Source organism: Cricetulus griseus (genome assembly GCF_003668045.3).
Source record: "Cricetulus griseus strain 17A/GY chromosome 1 unlocalized genomic scaffold, alternate assembly CriGri-PICRH-1.0 chr1_1, whole genome shotgun sequence".
Lineage (NCBI taxonomy): Eukaryota > Metazoa > Chordata > Mammalia > Rodentia > Cricetidae > Cricetulus > Cricetulus griseus.
In genome coordinates this window covers 8,621,020-8,629,951 of record NW_023276807.1, presented here as the reverse complement: position 1 = coordinate 8,629,951, position 8,932 = coordinate 8,621,020, and positions in this window count along the sequence as shown.

Here is an 8,932-nt window from a genome sequence, read left to right as displayed (position 1 = left end):
AAAGTCATTATGAAGATGATATGTTTGCCATCTGCTGGGATGGTGGTGAATAGCAAAGCTTCTCACTCAGAATGAGAGTGCTGGAGACTCAAGACTGGCAAAACTAAGGTAGTTTATCCTACAGTTTAGCAAAGGCCAGTAGTGTCAGCCTACGAGGACCGATGGGCCTGTTGACTGAGTGCAGAAAATGGTTTATAAATGCTAATATATGACCCTTCCTCTGGTTCCTCTTACTGAGTGATCAGGAGGCTACAGTCCTGCTATCATTTACATTTGTCTTTTCTCAAAAAAAAAAAAATGTGAGTTCATGTTTACCTGTTCCATCCTGTTTATATTAAAGCTTATTGGGTGCATGAGCTTTCAACAAGCTTGGCCATTAGTTTTTTGATCTTCCTTCCATCCATCCTTCCTTCCTTCCTTCCTTCCTTCCTTCCTTCCTTTCCTTCTTTCTTTCTTTTTTCAAGACAGGGGTTCTCTGTGTATCCCCCAACTGTCCTAGAACTTACTCTGTAGACCAGGCTGGCCTTGAACTAAGAGGATTGCCTGCTTCTGCCTCATGAGTGCTGGGATTAAAGGCTTGAGTCACCACTGCCCATCAACCTTGGCCATTGGTAATTTTCTCCTCTAACCTTATATTTGGGTATGTATTGAAGGGGTAGCTTAGTAGAGTTTGGGTTGGGGTCAGGGAGGGAGCATAGCTAGATTAGCAGGCATTGGTCAGACTCTAAAGCAGTGGTTCTCAACCTTCCAGATTACGTGACCCTTTAATGCAGTTCCTTATGTTGTGGTGACCCCTGGCCATAAAATAATTTTCATTGCTAGTCCATAACTGTAATTTTGCTACTGTTATGAATCCTAATATAAATATCTGATATGCAGGATATCTGATATGTGACCCCTGTGAAAATGTCATTTGACCCCCAAAAGGGTTGATACCCCACAGGTTGAGAATCCCTGTTTTAGAGTTTTCTGTTCATTTGGACCTAAAATGAATCAAGGCATCTTTGAAAATGAACCACCAGATTTTATTTCTTACAACGAGAAAAGGAGAAAGGATGAAGAGACAGAGAGACAATAGATAGATAGATAGATAGATGGATAGATAGATAGATAGATATGGTTTATTTCTGTAGTTGGATTTTTCTGTCCTGCCTGCCAGCTCCCAAATAACCACATGGAGACTTCTTATTAATTATGAAAGCTCTGCTGATAGCTTAGGCTTGTTTATAACTAGATCTTATAACTTAAATTAACCCATTTCTACTAATTTACTTTCTGCCTCATAGATTTATTACCTCATCTCATTAGTGCCCATTCTGCCTGCCCTGTGTCCCTGGTGTCTCCCTTCTTCTCAGCATCCTCTCTGCCCTGAAAACCCTGCCCAGATATTGGCCATTCAGCTTTTTATTAAACCAATCTGAGTAACACATCTTCACAGTGTACAAAAAGATTGCTTCACAACATATTTCTTCAAATAAATTAAAAAGATAGTTTTCTTATGAATGGATGTCTAATATATTATAACAATATATTTCATAATTTAAAAAGAATCAATCAACTTCTCAATAATGATGACTGGTTTAAGCTAACTGCAATCTGACTTTATTGTTATGGGGAATAGTTTTTCATAATAAATGCAAAACACACTGGAAATTGAATGAAAATTTGTTTAATTTTGCTGTATTTATTGAATTTAAAAATTTTTGTTTGTTTTCGAGATGGGGTTTCTCTGTGTAGGTCTGGCTGTCCTGGGAACTTGCTCTGTAGACCAGGCTGGCCTCAAACTCAGAGATCTGCCTGCCTCTGCCTTTCCAGTGCTGGAATTGTTGGGATTAAAGACATGTGCCACTTTATTTTTTTTTTTTTTTTTTTGGTTTTTCGAGACAGGGTTTCTCTGTGTAGCTTTGGAGCCTATCCTGGCACTCGCTCTAGAGACCAGGCTGGCCTCGAACTCACAGAGATCCGCCTGCCTCTGCCTCCCAAGTGCTGGGATTAAAGGTGTGCGCCACCAACGCCCGGCTAACATGTGCCACTTCTGCCCAGCTAACATTTGCTATTTTTAACATTTAGCATTCAATTTGATAACTCAGTTCAAAGAGTTGATGTTTTTTGCTTCAAGAAGGCCGCTATTGGTTTAGTCATAGCATTTGCATATTAACCCGGTGACTGACTAAAAAGCAGGAAGAAATAAAACTGTGGCCTGATGCTGAAATGCCACCACAGGTTTATGGTTTGGTTTTTTTGGCTTTTTTTTTTTTGTTTTTTGTTTTTGTTTTTGTTTTTGTTTTTTCGAGACAGAGTTTCTCTGTGGCTTTTGGAGGCTGTCCTGGAACTAGCTCTTGTAGACCAGGCTGGTCTCGAACTCACAGAGATCCGCCTGCCTCTGCCTCCCGAGTGCTGGGATTAAAGGCATGCACCACCAATGCCCGGCTCAGGTTTATGTTTTGATGCTTGGCGCCCAGTTGATGGTATTAACTTGGAAGGCTGCGGAATCTTTAGGAAGTGCTGTCGAGCAAGCGGAAGTAGGTCATTAATGGTGGGCCTTTGAAGGATTTATTTTCCCCCTTGGTTCCTGCCTCTCACCCTTGGCTTCCTGGTCTACTAAGATGTGAACAGCTGTCACCTCATGCTCCCGCCACCATGAACTGAGCTGTTATTGACACTGTGGACCAAAACCAATGTTTTTTTCCTCTCTTAGGTTGGTTCTAACAGGCAATGGATACACCAAGTACTGGGAAAACTGACCTAAAAAGTATCAACTCTGTGACAGAAAGAAAACCATAGGTTTAATAGAAAAAAAAGGAAAAAAAAAACACCCCAAAACAAACCTTGAAAGTACCCCCTACCAGATAGAAATGTCAAATAATTTTAAAAAGAAACTAAACCAAACCAAAACTAGTATTAAAAATTTCAAAGCCAACTATGATGGTTATTCTTAACTGTCAACTTGACCCAATCTAGAACTGGCTGGGAAAGAGTCTCCAAGAGGAATGCCTGGGTTATGTCGGCCTGTGGACACACCTGCCAGGGATTTCCTTCAGTGGTTTAGCTGAGGTGGGAAGACCCACTTTGAATGGAGGTGATGCCATTTCCTAGGCTGGACCCTAGAATGAGTGAAAAAGAAAGAGGGAGTTGAACACTGTCAAGCACACATACATTCTTTTTCTGTTCTTAATGATTGGGATGAGCTGCTTCGAGTTCCTTCCATCTTGTTGGACTGTAATCCCTGGAACTGTGAGCTAAAATAAAGCCCCTTCCTCCCTAAGTTGCCTTTCTTTGGGTATTTTATCACAGCCACAGGAAATAAAACCAGGACTCTAATATACAAGCAAAGTAATGATAGACACCATTTCCAAAAACAGTGAACGAAAGTGCAATCCAAACTCTTCATCAACTTGTAAGCCAAACTCCTTTTATAAATAATACCAAGTCCTGCAGAATATACTTTCAACCCGTGATACTTTATCTATCAACCTGAGGAGTCTCCTAAAGGGAGACTACTATCTCACCCACTGTGGTAATTAATATTGATTGTCAATTGGACAGGATGGAGAATCAAGGAAATAGTCTCTGGGTGTGTCTGTGAAAGGTTAAGTAGGACATGTAGGTGAACACTTTATGAATGAAGCTATGTTTCCAACACTTTATTTTGTATTCCTAATTTAAAGGAAATCCACCAAGAGGATAATACTGATTTAATTGAGCATTACAACAGAGGTTATTATTAAAGCAAAAAGCTACTTCATCATCCTAAAAAGTAATTCACACCACCATGAATTTAATAAAGTGATCAGAGAGATTACACTAACTGCCTGAGAATTAACAGCATGTGGCAAGGGGCAGTCGGTGCCACAATGAGCCATGGTGTGTTCCAAGGGGTTGAGGCAAAGGGAAGTTTTAAAAGATGATAACATGAGGATTACATCGGATGTTTTGAATCAATAATCCTTGGCCACAAAGATGATTAATAACAAGAGTGGTTCGGTGTCGATGTAAGGTCGGTCAGCTTGTGTGTACAGGTCCTTGTAGACGGTTGTACTGACCTTTTCTGGCATAGCCTCTCCTGATGGCTACTAGCAGGCAAAACACAAGTACAAACCCTTCTTTCTCAATCTCCATATTTTATTTATCTTTTTTTCCCTGTTGCTACAGTGACACAAGTGATTCTATTTTGATTATGATGTCCTCCATATTTCTGTAACATACTGATACAAATATAGTTTTCCTTAGTGACAGTTTTTCTTTGGCCACAATAACAATGAGTAGTTTCTATTATAGGTGTCTCTACGATAATTTCAACTTATTTTAAAATATCTCTGCTCTTGGTATTTTAATAGGGACTTCATTGATTCTGTGGATTGCTCTGGGTAGATGAACATTTAAACAATATTTGTTCTTCCCATGGGAGGATGAACATTTAAATATATTTATTCTTCCCTTGGGTAGACGAACATTTAAGCAATATTTATTCTTCCCATGGGTAAATGGACATTTAAATCATATTTATTCTTTCCACCAGTGAGAATAGGGTACTTTCTCATTTGCTTTATTTTATCTAATTTCTTTCTCCAGTGTCCTATAGTTTCAGCATTGCATATCTTTCATCTCTTTGGATAAATTGATTTCTAGATATTTTCTAGTTTTGTAGCTATTGTTAACACGGCCTTTTTTCTTTGCTTCTTTTCAAAAAGTTTGCCATTAGTTATGGAAAAGCTATTGATGGTTTTGTATCCTGCAACTCTACTTCTTTTTTTCTTGGTGTTGGGGCTCACACCCACGGCATGCTAAGCACTCACTCTACCATTGAGTTACATTCACAGGCCCTATTCATTTATGGTTAAGGGTTAGGTCACACTATGCTGCCCAGACTGATCTCAGACTCCTGGGTTTAAGTGATCTCCCTGCCTCAGTTTCCCAAGGCGCTGGAACTACAAGCATGTGTCATTGTACCTGGTTCTACTTGAAAAATATTATGTGTTTATGTGTGTGGGTTGCTGCACATGGGTGCAGTACCTGAGGATGCCAGAAGAGGACATTGGGTCTTCTGGAGCAGGAGTGAGCTGTCCAAAGTGAGGCTATCTAGATCTGAATTTTCAGTTTTAGGAAAAGCTGCATATGTAATGTTCCCAACCTTAGAGATTATATGCGGTGATGGTGGATTTTTTGTTTGTCTGTTTCGTTTGTTGGTTTTGATCATTTGAGACTGTCTTTCATTGTGTAGCTCATGCTTGCCTCAACTTTCCATCCTCCTGCCTCTGTCTCCTGAGAGATATGACTACAGTAGGCTGGCACTGCTGGTTTAAGCAGCTAATTGGGGGTGTGTGGGTAAACTGTTTCAGAGCAGCAGATAACTGAAGCAATGACATCCATGGAGTCTTTCAGCTGAGCAGAGAATTTGGAATTTGTCATGGGAGGGCATCCCCAGACTTTTTGATGGTTCCAATTAAATCATCATATTACATCACTAAAGAAAGTCTCATGAGCCGGGCGGTGGTGGCGCACGCCTTTAATCCCAGCACTTGGGAGGCAGAGGCAGGTGGATCTCTGTGAGTTCGAGACCAGCCTGGTCTACAAGAGCTAGTTCCAGGTCAGCCTCCAAAGCCACAGGGAAATCCTGTCTTGAAAAACAAAACAAAACAAAAAAACAACAAAAACAAAACAAAACAAAACAAAAAAACCAACAAATAAGACAATCTTGAAACTAAATGTAATGTTGCCTTTTGAAAACTTTTAGGGCCAAGTTCTAGATCTGTCAAAAAAGAATTTATTTTTAAAATAATTTTTAGAATTTATTTAAAAATTATGTGTATGTATGTGTACAAGTGCAGGTTGGTACATGTGAGTGTAGTGCCCATTGAGTCCTGAAGAGGGCACCAGATCCTCTGGAGCTGGAATTACAGGCAGTTGTGAACTGCACCAAAAGGTGCTGGGAACAGATTCCATCCATGACAAGAGCAGTATGCCCCCTTGACCTCTGCACCATCTCTCCTCACCCTCTGGAGTTAGATCTATCTTATGAGAAAGTCATTGTTTTCCACAAATACTAGGAAAGGGCCGTGTAATTATCTTCAATCATTTGTAGTTTTTGTTTGGTTTGGGAAGTAGTAATCATTTTTTATTCCATGTCCAATGGTGCCCTGTATGCTGCCCAGTGGTTATTGATTATAGGTAATAGGAACTCAGGCATCTCTCTCCAGACACTTTTATTGAAAAACTAATAATCAACTCAGAGCAAGAAGGAAAAGTCTGCCGTGAGTCAGGCCAGCATATAAGCAACAGACAGAGCCAGCTGTGAGAGTAACTGGAAGTTGTGACTGTTGCAAGGTCCCTGTGAAGCCATGCAGCATTATACATAAGCCCTTTGGAGCCGTTTTGGCTTTCTGGGGTCAGGGGGAAACTCCTCAACTCTTAGCACACCAAGAACTTTTCAAGTCAACTCAGTAAGAATGAAATGCTTCACCTTTGCCTGAAGGGCCAGAGTCTTTGATCTGAAAGGAAGGAGCCCATTTTCTCACACTGGTGCAGCCTCCAGACACTCCAACACAATCAGCTAAAGTAACTGCTAAAAATAGCTTTCTAAAATATCATTTCAATATTCCTAGAATTTAAGAGGCTATGGGAGGTGGATCTAGAATTCCAGGACGGCCTGGGCTACACTGGGAGATGCTTTCTCCAAAACAAACAAAAAAGGAAAGGAAAGGAAAGAAAGAAATATCACTATCAAAGTTTCATGTTTTGTTAATCTACACCGTGCAGATAATATTCACCTGGGTGTATTTACAAAGGAAGAGAGCTTGGTGTGTCTCCACTACAGACAAGTTACTGAAATTGGCTCTTGGCTTCACAGTTCCTCTCTTGGATTGGGGGCGGTTCTAACAAAGTAAAGTTTTCCCCGTCAGCCACCAGGTGGCGCAGCGATTCTTTACCTCTGCTGCCCTAAGAAATCTTCAGGTTTGGAAACCGTGACAAGTTTGTTAGAAACTCCCAGAGGTTCAGCTGCTTATCTAGAAATGGCCAAGAGACTAAGAAACCCCAGTGAGTAGCGAAGAAGGTAGAAGCCAAAGCGAGAGGTGAAACCCTCCCCTCTCGAATGCCTCTGGTGATTGCCCGGGAAATCTGACAGTAGACAAATGGCTTCTGTGGAGTGTGAAAATGAGGCATGCTAGGCTCAGCGCGTTCTTTAACCTTTCCGTTGAGCCAGGCATGCTTGGGGATAATCCCATTCTACAAGAGAAGACTTTTAAGGGGGAAACTGACTTTTAAGGAGGAAGAAGCAATGAATCGAAGTCAACTCCATCTCCCAGCCGATTTTAAGATTCTAGGATGGGGAAGACATCCTTCTACAGATCAGTGAGTGGAGAGGAGGATGGTTTGGGGGATAACAGTACTCAGAGAAACACAAACAAGGAGCAAGAAGCTAAATGGTGCTTCCAGCTTGCACAGTTAGGACAACACCAATAACCAAAGAACTAACTGTTGCATGCCAGGCTATTTCCATCACCATTTCTGGAAATAAAGCTTAAGGTAGAAGGAAATTTAGTATCACTCCAATTGAAACCAGTCTTTCTGACCTCTCCTCTGCATCAGTTATGTTTGTGTGACTGTGACCACAACATCTGGAGAGAACACCTTTGGGAGGAAAGCTCAGTTGTGGTTCAGAGTTTCAGTCCACGGTGGTGGAGAAGGCACAGTGGAGCATTCGGTTCATGGTGAGGTGTGGATTCCAGGCGGTTCTCATCACACCAGAACAGGAAGCAGAAACCCAGGCAGGAACTAGGGGCAGGAATGACATTCCAAGGCCACCTCCAGTGATTGGGACTTGGGCAGCTAGGCCCCTCCCGGTGTTTCAGTGCCTCCATAAATTGCATCCACAGCTGGGAACCAGGTGCTCAAACCATGAGCTTTCGGGAGACATTTCCTTTAAAACCAGAATACCCCCTAATTCTGATTCCAAAGAAGGTTTTATTTGTGCCCTGGTTTCAGCATGGTGGTATAGCACTCTAGCATTTGTGACTCCATCTTGAGTTTTATCCTGGTCTTTTGGGGCCCAGTGTAGGAACTCAGTCCAAAACAGTAGTCTTTGGTAGTTTTTATTTGACAATTCTGGGGACTGGGGATGTAACAAAGTTGATAGAATGCTTGTCTTGCAGGCAGGCATGAACCTCTGGGTTCATTCTCTGGCATCACCCAAACCTGGGTGTGATCTGATTGTGCCTATAATTCCATTGTGAGGTGGAAGCAGGAAGTTCAGAAGTTCAAAGTCATCTACATAGTGAGTTCAAGGCCAGTCTGTCTCAAACAAAAAACAAACAAACACCATTACCAGACCAAACCAAAGTAAACAACGACAACCCCCCTAAACCATTACTCACTCAATAAACCAAAACAGGGGTCATACTTTAAAGCTCACAGTTCTGCGTTACCTTAGCAACAGCTGACAAGCATTCAGCTGGGTGGAGATGCTTCTTCTTCCTGTAGGGACCACCCCACCTCTGACCTTAGCATCTGGCTCCCCCAGCCACTATCTTCTACCTCTTCCTGCTTTCAATGCTCTGGCCTTTGTTTATGAGCACAGGTCCTCCCACGGCATGCTGTGATGGTCCCAACTGTCTGGTTTCTTAATCTGCTTCCTGGAATTGCTGGCTTCCTTCCTTTTGAGAAAAGTGTTGCTACCAAGATGAAGTCACCGTTACCAGACCCAGTGAAATCCAGAGCTGGGAAAGCATGAAATGTGTGGGAGGGTGATCTGCCTGGAATAAGACTGTTTCAGGACTTTCTAAACACGTGACCAGGGCATCCTTCAAACTCCTGTGCTGCTCAAGCCTCACGGGTTTCTCTAATCAAAGTTGTCCAGCAGCCTGTATCCTCATCCACGGACCTGATGTTTTCAACATCTGTGGGCTTTGTATCCATGGAACTTAGAACTTTTGCC